Raw genomic sequence first — 24,503 nt, 5'->3', positions numbered from 1 at the left:
AACTCCCTGGCCAGGGATCGAACTTGTGCTGCAGCGGCTATAGATAATATCACAGTGCTGGGACTTAACCCCTTGTGCCACCAGGGAGACCCAGAATCATTATGTTAAACATATTTGGAAGCATTACTGTGTGCACTCTTCAGTTTTACAAATTACTGCATTTCTAAGTGGTGATTTATATCATTGTTTATAGGAAGTGATTATACTATAAATATAAAATCATGTTACTGAAGCAAAGTATTCAATATGTAAGAAGTTACAGATGGATCTGTTGTAGAACAATTTTGCCTATCTTTAAAATTGCTTTTATTAAGAGAAAGAAATTAAATTTTAAAAATACATGAGTAAAATCTAAGAAGAGTGTTTTTAAATATTTATCTATTGAACATCAAATTGTCTATTCTGTTTTATTTCAGCAGAATATTAAACTTAGGTTATTTTTTATTTTTAAAATTCCTTTGCTGAGTATATTCCTTGCTATATTTAACCCTAAAAATCACTTGGCTTAACCTGTTTATTTGACAGATCAATAAACAAAAGAAATGATAATACTTGCCTAGTATACAAGACTAATACTTGAGAGAGGTAATTATAATGCTAAAAATGAGTTTTTCCTCATTTTTCCTACACTAGAGATGTTGCCTCCATTCTACTGAAATGATGCATTAATTTTTAGACACAGGTGATTAGCAGTACAAATAATGTGTGGAAGGTACCCAATGAACTGGGGGAAAGGAGTATGGGTTTGTTGCCATTTTCAGATTACACCGTTTTCCCCCCAAAAAATTGGCAAACAGTTACCTTCACAGATGTTTTAAAACCATGTCCTAGAAAAGAGTAATGCTGTCTGCACTCAACTCGAACATCTCAAAAAATAATGTATATCATATACCCACTGAATGGAAGACATTGCTTAAGGAGAATTTAAATAGCTTGAAAGGAGGGGCTTGAGAGTCAGTTATCATAGAAAAACTGGAAGGCTTTCTGAAGAATAATAATGATTCAGGGCAGCAAGGGGCATTAAAACTGACCAAGGACACCGCCCAAATAATTTACCAGTCACTGAGTTCTTCACCCGTGCACACAGTGGTAAGACTACTTGGCTTCAGAGAACAACAATAATGAGATTTATTTAAGAAACCAGGGGAAAAAAGAATTACTGAGGCCACAGATGTCAATTTATCTCACCTGAAGCGGTTTTAAAATCCTAAACACAAACGCTCCCAAGATGGTGTTTTCCCACCACTGAGGATGCAGAACACGCAACAGCCGGACTATAGGCCAGGTTCCCACTCACAAAGACAACAGAAGACACAGTATGACATGCTCACTGAGCTGCCCAGATGTTCCAGCACAGCACCAGACAAGCAACACTCAAAACAGCAGCTTCAGCTGCTGAACAGCCGGACAAATGACCACACTCATAGCTCAGTGAGATGCCTTTGTCTTCCCTGCCAGGCTGTAAAAACAGCAAAAGCAAGAAGAGTTTCAGTTGCTGGGCTACTTGCAAAGCATCTGAACTTTTCCTCTCTGAGGTTGACTGCTGGAAACCTCTCCATATCCTTCAGAAGCCTGCACCAACTTTCTGGAAGATTGTCATGGTGGGGGCAGAAATCACTGACCCTGGAACGAAGCTAAATCTGAAACACTGAATGTTAAACACTGAATCCTGGGGGCTGCTTTTGTAGTCCCTTATATTCTTATCAGATTCTCCACTCCACTGATAATTTGTTCGCATTTTCTTTGGGGCTATCCATCCTCACCAGCACCTCCCTCCAGTGGGCACCACTTGTAACATCTTTGGTTTCAGACACCAGTAATATTAATGTTATGGTAATACATTTTGTCACGGGTTTATCTGTGCAGTGATAGTATTTTGCCCATATGTGTTGCAATTTCAGAAAGGGGGTGATATTAACATTGGATAAGGGACCGAGAAACTGCTGAAGGAGCGGGTGTCTAGTGGGCAAAGGCTGACAGCCGCAGAGCTGTCAGGGATAAGCTGGTAGTCACAGGAGAGGTGTGGAGAGAGAATGGGGTGGTGATTGCTTCACACCTCTGGGTGAAAAAAGGATATGATGAGGGAAAGTTAGGCAGTACTGGAAAAGTACCCTGAAGTAAAAAAAAAAAATCCCTAGGAGCTTTTGAGAGCGGTGGAGAGTCCCCAGAAGCCCTGTAAAAAAGAAACGAGCACACTTACACCAGGCTCCCGCTTTGGCGTCCTCCTGCTTCAGGAGTCTCTCTTGCAATAAATTTGAGCTTGCTAATCTTCAGTCTGGTGTCAGTGATTATTCCTCAATTGCTTGAGCACAAGTACCCACCCAATTGGCAACACTAAGATCCACTTTTTTTTTTTTATTTCACACTTCTTCCATGAATCTGTAATCCCTTTCTTTAACAGATGGAATCTTCACCTCTTCCCTGTGAATCCAGGTTTCCCTTGTGACATTGTTATGGCAGAATTCTGTTAGGAGACCAGACAGCACTCTGAGATGAGGAGGGAAGATATTTATTTATGCGGGCAGGCCCAAAGGAGATCTTTCTCCAAAGTCTGAGCCCCGAGCAGTTAGGCAGCAAGATATTTACTGTTTTAGCATGGGTACTCTTGCATTTTAAAAGCAAGCAAGGAGTACAGAAGCAGGAGATTCCTAAGCAGTTATCTGGGTTGCATAAGTCAGGTGTGTGTGGCCTTGAGATAATTTATCAGTTACTCCTTGGAAATTTCAACCAACATCGAGGTTTTGTTTAAACATAACTTTAGACATTTTCCACTTCAACATCCTTTGCTCAACCCATGCTGCAGAAGTAGTGATGTGCAGGTTTCATGTCTGAACTTTAAGTTGACTGGTATTCTTTCTCTCTCTCCTGGCAACTTTGCTCTATCTTAATCAGATCAAACTTAGGCTATCCTTGTGGGAGAATTTGTAAGCACTTGAATCAGTTCACTCTCAAACCAGATGGAGCCTGCTATAATGTTTAATGAGCAAAATTTGCAAGTGCTCTTTATTTAAAATTTTATTTAGATATTCCAGTCATATTTTTCACTGTCTCTCAGTTGCCTTCTCCACCATCCTGTGAGGAAGTTCTGGTCTAGTAGTATAAATAAGAAAGATAACGATAGAGGATTTTTTTTTTCTGGAAACATCTACATTCTTTGGCAAATTAAATCAATAGGGATTCAATTTTGAAAAATTAGTAGTATTCTCACTGTCTTAGAAAAACCAGTAACATGTTGATAAAGAAGTCTCACACATAGAAAGGAAGCATTTGGAACTCAGGTGCAGAGGACAAGAGAATTATATTCAAGAGGAGGAGAGCCCTTGGAGATGTGTGTATTCCGTGCTGCCATAACAAGGGTCTGGATGAAGGTGGACTGGTCTGTCAGCACAGGGGTAACTGCAAACAGGAGTGGACATCATCTGTCTTTTTATGTATCTGGACTCAGCATTCCTTTGCACATCTTTCCATAAGTTGACAAATCAACCCCAAAAAATGGGTAAAGTCAGAGGATCAAAAGTCTCTGATTCTGGAAATTTGCATATCTTAAGTTTGGCAAGTACCTTTTCCCTAACATTTGTTATTACTCCCTTAAATAATCTTTTGTTCATTAATAACAATATGGAGAAATATGAGTTTATAGAATTGGAAGAATAACCAAGCCAAAACAAAAGTGGAAACCTGTAACAAACAGTATTGATAGTTATACTGTTACAGAGCAAACCCCATTTGAAATGGATTGCCTGACTGTGGGTCCTCACCCATGCACTTAAAGGGAATTTATTAATGATAAACTGCAGATACACACAAAATGTAATAAAAGGTTTATTTACAAGGACAGGGGAAATGAGTAAATTAATAACTCAGGGAGAAAAAGAGGGAGATAAATTCATAAATGTGTCTGACCTGTTCCTCTGATCTGGAATCCCAATGACCCACTGAGAGCTGGCAAAAAGCTGGGGCCAAGAGGGCAATCCCAGCTCGCATGACTGGTTGCACCCCAAACAGAAAACATGGCTTCTTAATTCCACCCTTAGTTCCTCGCAGCCCTACCTTTGGTGATCATGGGATTTGTACTTCCTATTGTCTTGATGGAGTGGGGATGGAGTCCACAAAGCCTGTATGGAGTTTGTTCAGGGCATCCTTTCCCCCTAACAATACTACATAAGGATTTATTTAATTTTTTTTTCAGGTGATTTTTTTAAATTTATTTTTTAAATAATAAATTTTATTTTTATATTCCCCACACAATTGCAACCCCCCCATTTTGACCCCAATCCCTCCCCTCCCACCCTTCACCCCCCAAAAAGTTGTTCATAGTTGTTTGTTGATTTTGATTTTCACTTTCTTATAGTTATTCATTTCCCTGGTCCATTATTTAAGTTTTCTAGATTCCTGCTATGAGTGAGACCATCCGGTATTTTTCTTTTTCTTTTGGGCTTATTTCACTGAGCATGATCCCTTCCAGCGCCATCCATGTTGCTGAAAATTGCATGTGTTTATCTTTTTTGAATGCTGAGTAATATTCCATGGTGTATATGTACCACATCTTCTTGATCCAGTCATCTATTTTTGGGAATTTGGGCTGTTTCCAAAGCTTAGCTATTGTAAACAGTGCTGCTATAAACATAGGGGTGCAGGTGTTCTTTGGAATTGATGTTTCTGTGTCCTTTGGGTAAATACGTAGGAGTGGAATTGCTGGATCATATGGAAGCTCTATGTTTAGTAGGTCCAGAAATCTCCACACAGCTCTCCATAGTGGTTGGACCAGTTTGCACTCTCACCAGCAGTGCAAAAAGGAGAGTTCCTTTTTCTCCACACCCTCACCAACATTTGTTGTTGCTAGTTTTTTTAATATGTGCCATTCTCACTGCTGTAAGATGGTGTCTCATGGTAGTTTTGATTTACATTTCCCTGATTACAAGTTATGATGAACATTTTTTCACACAGACCAATGGAATCGAATAGAAAAATCCAGAAATAAACCCACAGATTTATGGTCAACTAATCTTTGACAAAGGAGCAAAGATCATGCATTGGAGCAAAGAAAGTTTGTTCAATAAATGGTGCTGGGAAAACTGGGTCGCTACATGCAAAAGAATGAAGCTGACCACTACCTCACACCATACACAAAAATCAACTCAGAATGGATTAAAGAACTAGACATAAGAGCCGAAACCATAAAATACATAGAAGGAAATATAGGCGAAACACTACGTGATATTCACATCAAAGACATCTTTACAGACACATCGCCCAAAGCAGTGATAGTGAAGGCAAAGATAAACAGCTGGGACTACATCAAATTAAAGAGCTTCTGCGCAGCAAAAGAGACAATAACAAAAACAAAGAAGAAACCCCACCAACTGGGAGAACATTTTTGTACATAAGGATTTAATTTAGGCCAAAACAAGGATTCTTCTAACACACACACACACACTTAGTTCTCATAATATTTAATGGAAAAAAACACCTGATATTATCCCTATTTGTAGTTTTGTAAATGAAGGAACGGAGGAAGAAACTTAGTTTCCCGAAGTCATACTGCAAGTGAATGGATTTGTAAAATAGAACATTCCACTTGTAAGTCTGGATATGAGGTCTGGTAGAATTTACAGGGAGAGCACTCAGCAACCTAGGCCAAAATAGAGTTTAATAAAACAGAGCTGGAGAAATACATAATGGTCCTACCAAAGAAAACTCTGAGACATATACTTGTGGATGCTATTTTTTTTCAGGGGTGCTATTTTAAATTTAGAAAATAAAACATTCAAATCACATTTGAATTTTCGGATGTATTAATGAAGTCTGAGATATGAAACTGGAAATGTAAGCTATTGTTAAGGGCTTAATGTGAATTATGAAAACAGTGTCTAAGAACATAAACTAGGCTATAGAAATAGGCTCCAGAAGAATCGTATCACATAGAACTGCCAGTGCATCACCTATAGGACTTGGTGATTGAAGATCAGACAAGGAGAACCAGGAGGAAGAGCTCAATGTTGCCCCTGACTAAGTTCTGTAATTCAAGGAGGTAAGTTCATGGACTGGAGGTAAAGAAGACAACACTGTTATTAAGGAAAGAAACAGCATTTTGAGTTTTGACAGATTATGTGCAGATATCCACAGAACATATTTAACTTAAGAGAGAACACATATTCCTTAAAATAGATAACTTATTTCCCTGGAATAATGATTATTCTCCTACTCAGAAACATCATAGGTTTCTTAATGTTTTTAGGAGAAAACCCCAAACAGCTAATAAAATGTATGGATAAGGCATTCTTTTCACTCTGCCTCATCCACCTTTTATCCATTCATATCCAAGTCATAAAACATTTTACTGTCAGTTCTTGGAGATGAAAAGAGAATTTTGCAGTCTATGGGGGATTTTGCAGACCTTTAATTCTGAAATAGTGCACTGTATACGTGAGAGACAGAATAGCAATGGAGCCTTTTAGCCCTTCTTACCCTGTTAAGTACCCATAGCCACACAACATTGTTGCAAATGCAATGCCCTCTGTTGTTTGTGGATGTACAAAAGAAAGGTGGAAAACAATGTTTTAAGGTTATGAATTGTCAGTATTTTTCAGAAGGCCAAAAGTACCCTGATTGACTCATTTTCCTTACACTGTGCTTTTCATCTAAAAATTGTTTTTCTTGTTAATCTCACCCCCTTCTTTTTAAAAAATATTCATTCAGATTTTGCTTCAAAGATGTTTTCAAAGAAAGCAATCAACCTTTGAACTTCCTGATTAAGTGAATTCTCTCTGTCCAATATTCTCTTAATAACTATATAATTCTAATTATTTACTCTTCATTATCACTGCCATTCTTCTCTGTTTCCCCTTAATAACTATGAGGGCATATATAAGGAAAATAACTAAATCGGGCTATTTTTTTCCTTCTATACAACAGACAGCCCATTCTTCAGAATGCTATGTTTTCCACCATTCAGACATCCAGCAACAACAGATGGGCCTTGTGTTTGCAACAATGTAGCAGTTCTGTGGCTATGAGCACTTTGAACAGTGGAAAGGGGACTAGGCAGAGGAGTTGCTGTTGGGCTTCTCTCAATATTGGAGTCTTTCTTGCTCTGTCTGCCTGCCTGTGTATATGGTCCCCTGTCTCAACATTCGAGAACTGCAAAATCCACCAGAGGCTTCTCTTTTCATCTGTGAGAACTGACAACTATCACAGCCTGGGATAGTCGCATAAGAGCATATATATGTACATATAGCTGAAAGCATCAGTAAAGTCTGCAAATAACATATATTTTCTTGAGAATGACTAAATAAGTGACTTGCCTTAAAAAGAAACATCTGAATATAGTAGTTATAATTATATTTTATTTTCTAACCATATAGGCAGAGTAAGCAAAAATAATTCTATTAGAAAGATAAACTTATATAGCTCAAAGTTAAACTAGTTTGACTCATAAATAAATTTCTTTGGCAACCACATAACTCCAACTTTCAAATGGACCTCTATTTGAATATTCTCCAAGATGTTAGGCTGTATTCATAATCAGGATAGGTGTTCATTACAATCATAGTTTGTTTGAAGCCTAGTGGGGAGGAAAGTGGCAATTTTTTTTTTCTGGGATAACAGCTGTGAAGATGAACAGATGCAGTTGATTAACTGTGAGATGTTGCTGATTCTAAATAATTGTTATGAATATTGAAACGTGGTTGAAATGATACGCTTGGCAGTATCAGTTCCTGTAACATCTTATTCCTATTCCTCACATTTATAATTCTTGTGTTTATTCAGTGCAAGATAATTTTTTCTTTTATGACTATTTAGAATTCACTAGTCATCTCTTCTGTTAACATACTAACCCGTGACTATGTTTGCTAAAAATTGATCATGAAAAGAGCAATATGAGGGAAAATAGACTTTTCAAACTGAGAAGCCCAGAAGGTATGCAATGCATTCCCTCTACATGGTCTCTGGTATTGAAATTATAGAAGAAGTATGCTACATTAATGAATGTTCATCAACTGTTCACCAGGTTTGTGGTTCATTTAGTTAGCTGGATGGTGCTGCAAATGATAGTAAGTATTAGTTTAAGTTTAGTGTAAGCCAAAAAACTGTTCAATGAACAATGACTGGTCAATAAGCTCTTTTTTTATGGTTCAATAAACAATTTTATTAATTGGATTCATCACCATGTACTTAGCTTCCCCTGCTGTTGGAAGTGTAGGCTTTTTCTGAACTCCATAGTTGTAAAGAACACTGCAATTAGTGTCTTGTGTATATCAATGTGCACTTTAATAATTTTTTGAGATTTATTTATTTATACACGCACTGGGTACAGTCAGAAGTGTGGGAGGGTGAGAGAATTCACCAGAGCCAGAACGGGGAGCAGAACAGGAAGACTGACAAAGTACACTGCTGAGGGGTACAGCAAGCATGGCAGGAAAGGTTTGTGGGCAAGGTGGGACCCTCGCGGTGCCTGCGATTGAACCGGTGCTGCAGAGGCTACGGGCAGCTTGGCAGCCCAGCGCTCAACTGCTGTGCCTCCAGGGAGGCCCAATAATTATTTCTCAGAATAAATACACATCTATAATATTTCTGGGGCAGACACAGCCACATTTATGTGTTGCCAAACTGCTGTAAAATACAATATTCCACGTATAAGTCTAGATATGAGGTCTGGTAGAGTTTGCAGGTCTGGTAGAACTCAGTAACCTATGCCAAAATATTTGTCTCTCTTTGGTTGAAACTTTCTCTGATTCCTAGGGATGTGGGACATTTTTATTTGCATTCTTTCTACTTCTATCCCTTAGGGAATTGTCACTTTTCTGGCCTTTATTCACTTATTAGTTAAATCATAGTATTTGCATCTTATTAGAGTGAGAGTATATGTGTCCTTTAACACAAAATTAATGTATGTTATAATTGTGGCAGATGTATACCTCCTTTTTTGTTTCATGAGTTTAGGCTATTATTTTATGTCTTTCTTTTCCCACCAAATCAGTGTATGCTGAAGTGTGTGATGGAGCATCCTTGATGAGAAAAATATATTATTGAGCAAATGAATATAATAAAGATTCCAGCAGAACTCCAGCCCAGGTGCAATGAACACTCCAATGCAGGCATAATTAACAAGTTTGCTTACTTATAGCTCTTTTAAATATTCATGGCCTGGGCCTCATCACTCCAATCTAAACAAGTTGCATTTCAAAAGGGTCAGGTAGCCAGTTTAGCTACCTGGTCTGTCTCTCCAAGGCCATCTCCAGATGACTGCATCAACCCCCTTTGCCTGTCCTCCCCCACACAACCGAGTCCCCCTCCCTTGCCTGGAGTCTTTGCAGCAAATGGCTGAAAAACAACGTTATCAATGTAACAAATATGAAGACTATGAAGACAGTTATGTATAAAAGGACCCCTTTGTCTTTACACAGGTGCTTAGACCTTAAGGGGCTACCCAGGTCTGGGACCTGCATGAGAAGTAAAGCTTTTCCTGACCTCACCATTCCTGAAGTACTGCTTGTTCTTCCTCTGCTTGGGTAAAAGGCCAGAATTTCTACAACATCCTTAGTGCTGTCTTCATAGGGAAAGGACATTGTCATGCAACCATCCCAAAATGGGTAGGTTTATTGTCAGTTCTCACAGATGAAAAGAGAATTTGAAGCTTTTGATAGATTTGGCAGTCCAGTAATGCTGAGACAGGGGACCATGTACACAGGCAGGCATATATCATAAGAGAGTCTCCAACACTGAGAAAGGCAGAACAGCAATACCACTGTCTAGCCCCCTTTACACTGTTAAGTGCCCATAGCCATACAACTAATACATTGTTGCAAATACAAGACCCATCTCTTGTTTGCCAGATGTCCAAATGGTGGAAAACATAACCTTTCAGGATAATGGGATTTCAGTTGTGTGGAAGGCAAAAAATAGCCTTGTTTATTCATTTTCCTTACAAACATCCCAACTTTAATCTCAATACACAAAATAATGGCTGCTGCTGTCTAGAAATATGTTTATATGAACATAGATATTTTGACTGTTGGGAATTCATTTTCAAACCCATTGTGAATTTCAAGAAAGGAGGTTATGGGAATGAGTAAGTGTAGTTCCTTAACTGTCCAATATCTATATTATTGTTTTTTCAGTATACAAACTACTAGAAATAACTTGGGTCAGGGTAAAGGTAAAGGGAAGAGTGATCTTGAACTTTGGATTTTAAAAATTGTTAATTACTGAATGGAAATTAACAAAGTTAATAATTGTAATGTTAGGAGTTGGCGCCTCAACTCCTTCCAGGGTTCCCAAAGACTACACGGAGCCAGAGATGCAAAAGCAAAAAGGTTTTATTGCTAGCTTACGCTAGGGTCCGACTCTGCCTGGTGTACTGACACAGCAGTCTCATCAGGTTGAGAGAGGGACCCCCTCCCAGAGCAACCCAGCTGTTTTTGTACTTTGTTCACAGGATGCGGGGACTTTTCACACCTGGGGACCAAGTTCGGCCTGATTGGGTATCTCTCCTTGGCACTAGCTAAGTTTCGTTTACCCTTGTCTTGTGGTTTTTGCCCTGAAACAAAACTAGGGCATAGCTGTGCCCTTTAAAATGTCTGTTTTCCTTAAAATGGCTGCTGTCTTGCTATGCCTAATTCTTTAATATCTTACAGTAAGTTTTGGTTTATAGGTACATTATTCCATTTCTGTCTTTGTGTGTCTGTCTACAGGACATTTGCTTCTTATATTGTGTTTTCTGCTGCATTTTGGGGGGGGGGTGTTGAATATTATTTTTATCTTTAATATAAATTTTAATTAAAGTAAATTAATTTGTGAAGTTGCATATGTTTCAGTAATATAGGATCTGACTGTTACAGCAAAAATAAGGTCAGGAAACCAATCAGTATTCAGAGAGGAGCAGGGAAGTTCTTTATTAACCCTGACAGACTTAGAGGAGCTGGTTCTCCAAAGTCTGATCCCCAGTAATTAGGCAACAGGATATTTCTTGCCTAAAGCTGGGGTACATTATCACTTTAAAGACAGTTGAGATACAGAGCAGGAGACTTCTAAGCAGTTATCTGTAGTGCATGAGTCAGGCGTGTGCATTATCAATTATTCCCTAAAACTTTACAGTCTACAGTGAGGCTTTGTTTCACTATAACTTTAGTCATTTTCCACTTTACAACCTCTTCAGGTGTATACTACCACACACATTCACCATCAAGTCACCAATATTCCTTTGTTGCTGGTTGTAGTGCCAGGATGGGCACTGAGCTGGTTCTTTATGATTTGGCAGACCGGGTAAAGGAGGAGTCCTGGAGCCCTTGGTGGCTTTCTCAGGCTTTTATTGAGCTTTACCTATAGTGTGGCAACCAGGTACACAGCAGGAAGGGGTCCTGGGGGCCAGGAGGCCAGTTGGCCTCCAAGCCTCTGTCAACAATCTGGGCTTCTCTGGCCTTCTTTCTCCCCTCCTCTAGCCTGCCTCTTTCCTGCTTCTGCTTCTCTCAGTGACTATCTCAATAATCCTCTCTTGGCCCACAGAAGTAAACAAGACAGTTTGCAACAATGAAACAACTGCAGGTGCCCCATGAGGCAGGGGAATCCTAATGGTGGGAGGGCAGGAAAGCCTGAAAAACCATTTACCCTGCACTGGTTTATAGAATTTTTGAAAGTATAACATTCATTTTTAATGATAATTATCAATATTTTCAATTAACACTTATCAATTATAATTAATAACACTTATCAATTATAAGAAGTATGTCCATGTGAAGATTAGACCCAGATACTTGCTTAGAAATCTCCTCCTTCTGTACCCCCTGCTGGCTTCAAAGTGCAAAATACATCCCTGCTTAGACAATAAATACTCTGTTACCTAATTGCTTGGCTCTCAGGCTATGGAGGAAGGTAGGTCTCCTCTGGGTCCACCAGCATAAATAAAGATCTTCCCTCCTCCTCTTTGTGTGCTATATGATCCCCTATTGGAATGTTGCCATAACAATAGCAATGTTCACATATTTGACTATAACACATTTTAAACTAAACGATAACTATGTATAGGTTTTACCAAATTTTCCTTGTGCCTTAGTTACAGAAGAACACTCTAGAATGTATCAGCGATTTAGAATATCATGCAATATCTCATGAAAACACAATTCAAGTAGGAGAAGAAACTGCTTCAAAGAATAAGAGACTTAGGGAAAAAAATGAATTATTGTGCAGTTTAGTGGCAGAAAATTCAGGTTATACCAGTGAGCTAATCACCTTCTATATCATAAGACACAATGTTGGGTATTTGCAAAGAATTTCAATCTAAGTCTACATAGAAAGTGTTTAATGACAATTTTTTCCATAAAGTAGATAATACAATTCTGTTCAACATTGACAAAATGGCTTTACCACAGTATCTATTATAAACTATTCAGATATATATAATAAATTTTAATTCTAAGCCAGTTTTGAAGGAATACTAATTTATAAACATTAGCTGAATGTTCAAGAAGTATTGCTTTTGTTTTGTTTTGTTACCGCAATCTAAGCAAATAAATTTTAGAACTTGTCAAAGAGGAATTAAGGGAGACTTGCCCTAATTCACATGGGCAGCACAGCTGTATGGAAAAATGATTAATATATGGCCATGCCGCTGATACAGAGCAGCAAGGGGCACTAAAACTGGCCAAGAAAATTGACCAAATAGTTTGTCAGTCGCTGTGAGTTCTTAACCCGCACACACAATTGTAAGACTACTCAGGCTCAGAGAACACCAATGATGGAATTTATTTAACAAACCAGGGAAAAACAAAGAGTTACAGAGGCCATGAGTTCAATCCCCTGGCTGGCCGGGGATTGAACTCATGTTGCAGAGGCTGCGGATTGCTTCATAGTGCAGTGCTTAACCCCTTGTGCCAACAGGGCTGGCATGTAGGCCAGAGGTGTGTGTTTGGGGGTGGAGGGGTAGTGATGAGAGGATTCACCAGAGTCAGAGTGGGCAGCAGAACAAGCAGATCTACTGAAATACACTGCTGAGGGGAGCAGTCAGCAAGGCAGATGTCTGCTGCTCCATGTCAGTCAGTTCCCTGGTCTGTGATCAAACTCACACCTCAGTGGCAATAGTGTGATAATGCTGAGACAAAGGTGTGTAGTAATTTGTTTAGTAGACAACGTTTATATAAAATGAAATGAAACTATACATAATGTTAGTTTAAGTTAGCTAGAAGTTTCATGGTTCTACAAATAATATTAATGATTAGTTTTTCCCTCACAAGGTTTATTATGTTTTTATAGTTGAAACATTATATTTAAATTAAATATAGTCCCAAATATTTTGAATACAACATCATATACTTGTATTCTTACTATTTCATTGACAAATCAAACTTTCACCATCATACACACAACATTTTCTTCAAATCATAGATTGTTGTAGGGACAGGAATAGACACAGGGCAGGTTTTCTATGATCCAGCAGACTGGATAAAGGAGGAGAGAGTCCTGGAGCCCTCAGTGACTTTTTGCAGGCTTTTGTTGGTATTTACCAGGCACAAGGCAGGCAGGGGTACAGGGGGCCTGGGAGGCTGGCAGGCCTCCCAGCCCTCAGCAAGTCTTCTCTCTATCTGGGCTTTCCGGCGTTCTCTCTCTCTCTCTCTCTCTCTCTCTCTCTTTCTCTTTTGGCTTCTTTCTCAGCTTCTACTGGCATCCCCATGACGCCACCCTTAAAAGCCCAGTCTTAGCCCAGGTGAATCTCATCTACCTATGCCCACACCCTATTCCAAGGGCCCGCCATCAGGCATGCATTCAGGACCGCAAGGATCCATCATCTATCCTGATTCCGGGAGGGCATAAAAGCCTGACATTTTTCCTTACCCTACAATTGTCTTTGAAGTAATGTGAAAGTCTTAACACTATCTATTTGACCAAGTTGGGTAAGAGAGTACTTGTGTCATATTTGAAGTTGTCTCCTAGTTATTAAAGACTTTGTTATTACAACTTTCATCATGTGTTTACATGATTGGAAGGAAACATCACAGAAATAAGGCAGATAATCAAGGTGTTGTTCCTGGATCCAGCCATTTCCTACTATTTTTCCATAGAGTTTTAGTAGTTTTATTCACATTCAATCCCTCTTTTGTACAATATGCTTAATAATACATAACATAAGCTAGTTTATAATAGAGACAGAGGTGTGTGTAATTAAAGGTAATGGAACACAGTAAGTACTTTAAAAATGTCAGTCTATCAAAACAACAGATTTTTGACTTAATTACTTAGTGGAAGAAAATAACCTTGTTTATATAGACAATAAATTTGTTTTCTATTAAATAATGAAATTAAAATGTCATAAAGTTTTCTTTGCTATAGCAATTGATTATAGTCAAAATAAGGGGGTTGTAATTGTATGGAGAATATAAAAATAAAATTTAAAAAAATTGACTATATTATATAAATTGATAATAGTAATTTCTAAAAGAGCAATTGATTAGGGAGTCTTCTTGGTGGCACAGGAGTTAAAGTCTTAGTGCTAGCAAGCTATTATCAGCCACTGCCTCATGAATTTGATCCCTGAACAGGGAGCTAACCCACATGGTGCAGCAGATCTCTCCTGTCCTGCCCGTTGCTGCCCTCAACAGTGTATTTCAGTAGATCTGCCTGTTCAATTTCCCACTCTGTCTCTGGTGAATCCTCTCGCCCCCACCCCATACCTCTGGGTTAGATCCCAGTTCTTATATGCATAAGTAAAAATAAATCTTTAACAAAAAAGAGCAATAGATTGTAGCAAATGATAAAAGGAATTCCTTGAAATTCAACTGATCACTTCAAATGTACACAAATCATTCTTTTTCTTTATAATGTAATGATTGTATAATAATTGGGAATTAGTAATTAGAACTCTGGGAATTGGATATAAATTTTGCATGGTAGAAGCAACTGAATATATACACTTAGGCAAAATTAGAACAATTTTTCATCTAAAACATGAACACTGCAATCAGCAAGACAGTTTGTAACAATGTATCTACTTAACATTGAACAAATTAAAACACATTTGCATATTAATATAATAAATTCAAATTTATAGAATAAACAATAAGTATGTTACAATATTAAATTATAATTTGAAAATATCTCTAATCACCTCTAGTAAAAAGGAAACATTTACTATAATGTATCTTGATGTAGAACCTACTGATACTGCCAATAAAGAACAATAATATGATTATTGAGAAAAAAATAATTCAACTTCACACTAATAAATAATAATCCTGTAAACATATCCCTGTTTCCAATTCAATAGCTTCATATCAACTTTGAAAATTAATTAATTCCTTTATAATAAAGGTAGAAAATTTCTGTTGGTGCCAAGCACCAAAAAATCAGACAACATTGGCATTAAATTGTTAGTCTTTTCTTATTTAAATCTAACTCTAAAAATTTGGAATATTTCTCCCAAGATTTCTTTTGAAATCATTCTAACAAGTGAATTTAGTTATTGAAAATAAAGTGAGGGTGATAAAACAGTTAACATGCAAAGTGAAACATTTAAATTTTAAATTTATATCAGATAATTAGTAATTTAGCATAATTCTATCATAAGTACTCTTTTAATTCTAAGTCAATAAGGTATTAAATTATCTTCATAATTGATTCACTTGAACAAAAAAGCTTCCAGAAGTCAGTGTTAATATCTTCCCATTTAGGGTAATAATACTACTCTTAAAATTATTCTGTCAGCAAGAATATGATATAGCTCAATAGTTTAAATATTGCCAGGAGATCAGGGCTCTTAATGAAGGTCAAGGTTAATTAATTTATAAGCAATGACTACTGTGGAGAAAGCTACTGCTGTTCCAATATAAATCTATCAGGGAAGAAAAAAATATACCACTCCATTTAAATTGAAAACTTACATATATAAATTGCTTAACATGAAGATAGTAAGATATTTATAAATATCTACAATCATGATACATTACATTTTAGAGCAGCAAACCACAAAATTATTATTTTGTACACAAGGGATGTTGGTTTACAATGTTGTTCATGATTTAAAGTTACAGGATTTCCCTCGTCAGATGTTGTTACCATTTCACACCCAACATCAAAACACCCGTAGTCCTCCACCATAGTTTGTTGTGTTTTCTAAGCATGATTGCCATACATAGACATATAGCATTCAGGTGCATAACTATGATGTAATGGTAAATTTTCAGACATATTAAAGACCTTTTATATTCAAATAACTTTATACTGGATAAAAAACAACCCCCCCACACCAAAAGCTATTTAACATATAAAGAATAAAACTGTGATGCTAAGTCCTTGAATAAAAAGCCCCTCTCTCACTGCACCCACAAGTCTGGTGTGCACCTGTAATCACATCAGGCAGATACCCACAAAAAACAACCATATCAGGAAAGTCCACCAGGGGGCCAAGAAGGTAACAGTTAACATCAAAATTTGCTTTGCCTTCACCTGATCTATCAGTTTACAAACCGTACTTTCTTTCTCCTCCAGGATCAAGTAAAATAGATGGAATGCTACCACATATAATTTCATAATTCATAATGAATATTTTAATAACATCATAAAAACTCACATTTTCAATTTGAAAATTGATGAGCATTCTTTATGTATAAAATGTCATGCAATTCAGATACACAGGAATGGATTTTAGTTGTTTTTTTTAAGATTTATTGATTGATTGATTTATACAAGCACTGGGTACAGAAGCGCGGGAGGGTGAGAGGATTCACCAGACCCAGAGCGGAGAGCAGAGCAGGCAGAAGGACCGAAGTACACTGCTGAGGGGAGCAGTGGGCGGCAGGAGAGGTCTGAGCGCCATGTGGCCGGGGAGCAGCTGGGGATCGAACCGGCGCTGCAGAGGCTGCGGGCAGCTTCGCAACCCAGCGCTCAACGCTGCACCACCGGGGAGGCCCTGGATTTTAGTTTTTAATTTGCAAAAATAATTTAAAAATTAACTAGAATATTATGCTTAGAGTGTAGCAATTAAATAAATGTGGTAATTTGCTAATATGATTATTATGTTAATATTTTCTTTTGCAGAATCACAATACTGTCCTCGGAAGTTACTGAGAGGAATGGAGAAACATTTAAGTTTGGCTGAGGTTTCCATGAAGACCCCAAGTACTTAATTCAAGAAGACTTCTTATTTTTTATGATTTGGGGAAGGGTTTCAAGGAATAAGGGTTTCCTGAATAATCATTATTGATATTGGATATTGATGTTATTATTATTTTACTATTTTCAGCGTGTAGCATGTACATCTCATGAAGATTGATTTTTTTTTGTATTCCCATCACCTAGTTTATTAAGCCTCATTTATTTTTTGAAATATAAATCATCATTAATGAAGATAGAGCTCCCTCTTTAGTACTCCTTCGCACCAAAGAAAAATGGTATTCTGGATGCATTTATCCTCATAATATTACTAAATGTATATATTTACTGTTGCCTTGTTATTTTATAAACCTGGTACAAAGCAGTTCATAGTATTCATCTCATTAATTATCTTAATGAGATTGACAAATATTGATAGAGGTACTTGTAGTTCATTTTAACTGTTATCTGCAATTCTATTTTAAGACATGGCTAAAATTATGTAAGCACTCACTCATGAATGAGTGATAATATTTTATGTCTTGCAAATATTGCTGCTATAAGTGTTCACTATGAATGCACACACATATGTGGGTGCTAGTTCTTGAGGAATTTACTGTTCCCCAAGGAGATTAATATTTGACTACTAAATGGGTCTGTTAGATATAATACTTTTTTATAACTTAATTTGTTTTGTAAAATGAAACAATTTCAAATAATAATTGCCTTAGGTGTCTAATTAAAAAAAAATACACTCTAAAAGTCCTGAGAAAGTTGCATTTTTTCCTCCTGTTTTTGAAATTGTGACTAATCAGTTATTGAAATCAGTTATTCCCAGTCTCTGGAGAAAAGAAGAAAATCATCTCAGCAACTTGAGAAACAAATTAAATAAATAAATAAAATTAAATACATAAATAAATTAAACAAACACAATTATTTTTAACAACTGCTAGGAATTTTTTCTTGACTTTTTGGCTTTTATCAGAAATTTGAAATTCTAAAGGGTGATAGAAAAAAATTAAAATGCATATGTAAAATATGCAAGGAAAGCAGATAAGGAAGATTGGAGAATAATGTGGGATTGAAAGGACATAATTTTATTTTAGTGAAAAAATGAAAATAACATAATTTTGTCAGGCCTCCCGGTGGCGCAGCGGTTGAACGCTGGATTGCGAAGCTGCAGCAGCCTCTGCGGCGCTGGTTTGATCCCCAACTGCTCCTCGGCCACAGGAGGAGGGTCCTGCATAGCTCGCAGACCTCTCCTGCCACCCGCTGCTCCCCTCAGCAATGTACTTTGGTCCGTCTGCATGCTCTGCTCCCCGCTCTGGCTCTGGTGAATTCTCTCACCCTCCCGCGCTTCTGACTGTACCCAGTGCTTGTATAAATAAATGAATCTTAATAAAAAAATAGATAGCCTTTAAAAATAAAAAAATAAAACAATAATTTTGTCAAATAAAATGAGTATTTCAAAATTTAAAATAACATAGAAAAACTGAATGAATGTAGCATGCTGTAGAAGGCCTATGAAAGTTAATAAACATTTGCAAGAGAAATATTTTTTTTAATATCTAATTATTTTTTGTAACATAGCTTTATTTATTTATTTATTTATTTTATTTTTATATTCCATTTTAAAAACAGAAACAGCATGTCAAACCAATAAAATCCCCTATATTATAAAATTATATTAGTAATATACTTCTATGAAGTTTAATTTTAGTTTTTATCATCTGATAAAAAGACTTTTTAAATGATTGTCAATAAACTAAGTAATATTGAGATCTGAGGCTTTATGTGAATTCTTGTCAGCAAGAATAAAACATTGTTGTCATTCTTCAAAGAAATAGAACAATTATTGATGAAATTCATATGGAATCACAAAAAACCCCGAATAGCCAAAGCTCTCCTGAAAAAAAAAGAAGGGAATGGAGGCATCGCACTCCCAGACTTCAAACTATACTACAAAGCCATAATCATCAAAACTGCATGGTATTGGAACAAGAACAGACATACAGACCAATGGAATCGAATAGAAAATCCAGAGATAAACCCACAGATTTATGGTCAACTAATCTTTGACAAAGGAGCAAAGACTATGCATTGGAGCAAAGAAAGTTTGTTCAATAAATGGTGTTGGGAAAACTGGGTCACTACATGCAAAAGAATGAAGCTTGACCACTACCTCACACCATACACAAAAATCAACTCAAAATGGATTAAAGAATTAGACATAAGACCTGAAACCATAAAATACATAGAAGGAAATATAGGCGAAACACTACATGATTTGCACATCAAAGACATCTTTACAGACACATCACCCAAAGCAGTGATAGTGAAGGCGAAGATAAACAGCTGGGACTACATCAATTTAAAGAGCTTCTGCACAGCAAAAGAGACAATAACAAAAACAAAGAGAAACCCCACCAACTGGGAGAACATTTTTGCACCCAACACTAATGATAAAGGGCTGATCACAAAAATCTGCAAAGAGCTGATGAGACTCAACAACAACAAAGAAAATAATCCAGTCAAAAAATGGGCAGAAGAGCTAAAAAGAAGCTTCTCTGAAGAGGAAATGCAAATGGCCAACAGGCATATGAAAAAATGTTCAACATCACTTGTCATCAGGGAAATGCAAATCAAAACTACCATGAGATACCATCTCACACCAATGAGAATGGCACATATTACAAAAACTAGCAACAACAAATGTTGGCGAGGGTGTGGAGAAAAAGGAACTCTTCTGCACTGTTGGTGGGAGTGCAAACTGGTCCAACCACTGTGGAAAGCTGTGTGGAGATTTCTGGACCTACTAAACATAGAGCTTCCATATGATCCAGCAATTCCACTCCTAGGTATTTACCCAAAGGACACAGAAACATCAATTCCAAAGAACACCTGCACCCCTATGTTTATAGCAGCACTGTTTACAATAGCTAAGCTTTGGAAACAACCCAAATGCCCAAAAATCGATGACTGGATCAAGAAGATGTGGTACATATATACCATGGAATATTACTCAGCATTCAAAAAAGATAAACACATGCAATTTGCAGCAACATGGATGGTGCTGGAAGGGATCATGCTCAGCGAAATAAGCCAAAAAGAAAAAGAAAAATACCGGATGGTCTCACTCATAGCAGGAATCTAGAAAACTTAAATAAGGGACCAGGAAAATGAATAACTATAAGAAAGTGAAAATCAAAATCAACAAAAAACTATGAACCAGAGACACTTTTAGGGGGGCAGGGGTGGGAGGGGAGGGATTGGGGTCAGAATGGGGGCGCTGCAATTGTATGGGGAATATAACAATAAAATTTATTATCTAAAAAAAAAAAAGAATAAAACATTGTTAAAAATATATTGGCCTTTAAAATCATTGCCAGCTGAGTTAACTGGATAACTAAATATGGTTTTATAATAATCTGAATAAATGCTTAAACTTTCCTAAAATCAAAACGCTGAAGTCTTTGATTAGTTAAAAGGGAAAGCATTTGACATGGTACAAACGTTCCTCCAGAAAAATATGTAATATATAATATATAACATATAAAATATAAAATATATAATATGTAACATATATATTATGATATAATATTATATATAATATATAGTACATATTATATATAGTATATTATATATATTATATTTTTTTATTTCTCCACTAAATTGTAGTTCCTATAGCTCTCCACCAGCACAGCACCCTTATACGTCACCATTGTGCTTTGTGCTCTTCACTCTCTGTTTTGACCCCTTCCTTCCTTCTCCTGGATGCTTCAGAGCTATGGTCAGCTTGCAAGATTTGTCTTTTTTTTTTTGACCCTTTGTTTGGTTTCTCTATGTTGCACATATATGTGAAACTATCTGAGAGTTACCTATTTTTTTTTTTCCATCTGACTTACTTTCTGTAACATAATCCCTTACTGGTGAATCCATGTTGCTGCAAATTGCATGCACTTATCTTTTTTGACTGATGAGTAGTACAGCATTGTGGATATATTCCATATCCTCTTGATCCATTCATCTCTTTGGGGGCATTTAGATTGTTTACATAAACTTGGCTATTATAAATAGTGCTGCAATAAACACTGGAGTGCAGGTATTTGTTCCAATTAGAGTTTTTGTGTTCTTTGGGTAGATTCCTTAGAGTGGGTCATAAGGTTGATCTATTTTTAGTATTTTGAGTAACCTCCACACAGCTTTCTAGAGTGACTGGACATGTTTCTGTCTGCACTAACAGTGTCATAGGGTTCCTTTTTCACCACATCCTCAACATAACTTGTTGATTCTGTATTTTTTTTTATTGGTCATTCTCACAGGTGTGAGGTGGTCTCTCAAATAGTTTTAAATTTCTTTTCCCTGATATTAATTGAACATGTTTTCATATGCCTATTAGCTATTTGATTTTTTTTTTTTTGGACAATTATCTATTTTGCTCTTCTGCCCATTATTTGGTAGTGTTTGCTTTTTTTTTTTTTTAAATTTATGTGTGTTCTTTGTAGAGCTTCAATATAGTCCCTTATCAGATATAGGGAGTGAAACATTTTCTCCCATTCAGTGGGGTGTCTCTCATTTTGGTTGCTGTCTCTTTTACTGTGCAGAGACTTTTCGGTTTGATAAAGTCCATATTGTTTATCTTCTTGTTTGTTTTCCTTGCTTCTGAAGATGAGTCCTCAAAGATGTTTCTGATGTTTATGTCATGGAGTGTTTTAACTATGTTTTCTTCTATATATTTTACGGTTTTCAGTATTATTTGCAAGTATGTTATCCATTTTGAGTTGATTTTTTTGTGTGGTGTGAGATAGCAATCTCGGTTCTTTCCTTTGGATGTGGCAGTCCAGGGTTCCCAGCTCAATTTATGAAGATACTTTCCTTGTTTCAGTATGATTTTTAATTATCCTCTGGATCTATGCTGTATCTGATGAAATTTCTCCTCTTTTATTTATTATTCCATTTATTTGGGCTTTCTCCCTCTTTTGCTTTGTGAGCCAAGCTTAAGTTTTGTCTATTTTATTTAGTTTTTCAGAGAACTTGCTTTTGGTTTCATTGATTTTCTTTGGACTAGCAGTTTCATTGATTTTTTTTTTTTGACTGGCTTTTTGATTTCTATTTCATTTATTTGATCTTTTTGTTTTTATTATTTCCATTCTTCTACTGGTCTTTTGTTGTTGGCATTGTTGCTCTTCTTTTTCTAGTTACTTGATATGGGAGAAGAGGTTGTTTCTTTGGGGTCTTTCTTGTTTCTTGATGTGGGTCTATATTGTTATATACTTCTCCCTTAATAGTACTTTTGCTGTGTCACATACATTCTGGAAGTTTGTGTCCTAAGTAGTAGTAGTAGTTTGTGTCTCCAGATAATTATTGGTTCCTACTTGACTTTCTCATTGGTCATTCAGTAACAAGTTATTCAGTCTTCACATAATGGGGGAGCTCTTTACCTTCCTTTTGTTGTTAGTTTCCAGTTTGATATCTTTAGGTCAGAAAAGATACATGGTATGATTTCAGTCTTCAGGTACTTGTTGATATTTATTTCGTGATACAGTCTGTGGTCAGTCCTGGCGAATGATCTGTGTATACTTGAGAAAGATGTATATTCAGTTTTCGGGCAGTGCAGTGTCCTAAAAATATCTAAATTTATCCTACAAATACCTATATATGTAGTCTAGATATTGGTTTAGGGCATTGTGTCCTTGTTTAATTTCTGTCTCATTGATCTTTCCCTTGGTCAGAGTGTGGTGTTGAAGTCTTCTACTACATCTATATTTTCTCTGATATCGTTTTCCAAGTCAATAGTAATTGCCAATGCATTTTGATGCTCCCTCATTTGGTGATGAATATTATGTCTTCCTGATATAGTGTCCTCTTGAAAAGTAGTTAGCTTTCTTTCTTTTTTTTTTTAATTTTTTTAAAGATTTATTTATTTAGGCATACAAGAACTGGAGTGCAGACCTCTCCTGTATTTAGGTTTCTTAATGACTTATTATTAATATAACTATTCACAGGGAAAATACTTGGTTTAAAAATTCAGGTTTACAATAGAGCTAGAAACAAGGTACAAAACTTATGAAAAACTGGACTCATAGTAATTGCTAACAAAAAGTTATTGTCAAGATGGGTTTAAATAAACTATGGAAATTAAAAAAAACTTCTTAGAGCAATGATAAATTTCATTTTTCTAAACAGACCGGAGGCTTTGCCCTTCTGTCCTTGGCACCTTAAAACTTTTATTAAACATTCTGATTTATCATAACAATGTGTATATTCACAAAAATACAATAAGAAAAATAGTCTATTTTCTTCTCTATAATGGACAGTCGAAAGCATGATTTATTGCCAAAACTTAATCTAGCAGATGAAGTTTAATGATGAGATCTTGGCATGATCCTGAACCCTGACAACTGGCCATTTAAAGCTCTCAATCTGAGATTTCTTATAAAAAGTTCCAGCATGGCAAAATTAAAAGGTCAATGTAGTTATTTCTGTTCTTGCTACATTTATGCAAACTGGCCAGGTTTATTGAAACTAGATTCAATTGGCAAATAAATCAGTGTTGCTAAAATTGTCTGATAGAATTGGGGTGAAGGTGGAGAGAAACCTATTCTTCAGTCATACATCTTTTTTTGTGAACATAAAATTATTGTTCTCTTACATGTTTTTGTTTTTTTAAAGATTTATTTATTTATTATACAAGCACTGGGTATAGTCAGAAGCGCAGGAGGGTGAGAATTCACCAGAGCCAGAGTAGGGAACAGAACAGGCAGAAGGTCCGAACTACACTGCTGAGGGGAGCAGTGGGCGGCAGGAGAGTTCTGCGCGCCATGTGGGACCCTCGCCTGCGGCTGGGGCCGGAACCAGCGCTGCAGAGACTGCAGGCAGCTTTGCAGCCCAGCGCTCAACCCCTGAGCCACCAGGGGAGGCCCCTCTTACATGTTTTTGAGGCTTTGTTTTCTTAACTTGTAAGCTAGACTTGCTCTTACATTTTTTTTTTTGTACGTTTTTAAAGATTAACATTTATCAGTATTCTTTCCCCATAGTTTTTTTTTTTTTTTCTTAGATTGACTGGAAATAAAAGACTGTCTTCTTTCTGAAACCACCAACTGAATATCAAGAACCTAATAACTTCAGAGAAAATACTGTAATAATTGTGCATAAACAATTTTCAGAATTAATGGTAGTTCTTTAAATACTAATAGCATCTAAGACATTGCAGCAACCCAGAGAAAACTGCTGTTTAAAGATGTTTCAAATTTGATATCTAGACATCTCCAGGTTTCTCAATGATTTGTTTGCCACAATAATTAATGTTGTATTTTTTTCTTAGAAATATGAAATTAACTTTGGTAATCATGTATAGGACTACATTTAGAAATATGACACAAACATTTGATTTGGATGGTCTATTCTCAAGGGATTAAAAAAAA

Source organism: Talpa europaea, assembly GCF_964194135.1.
Source record: "Talpa europaea genome assembly, chromosome: 11".
Lineage (NCBI taxonomy): Eukaryota > Metazoa > Chordata > Mammalia > Eulipotyphla > Talpidae > Talpa > Talpa europaea.
This window is presented reverse-complemented; position numbering follows the sequence as displayed.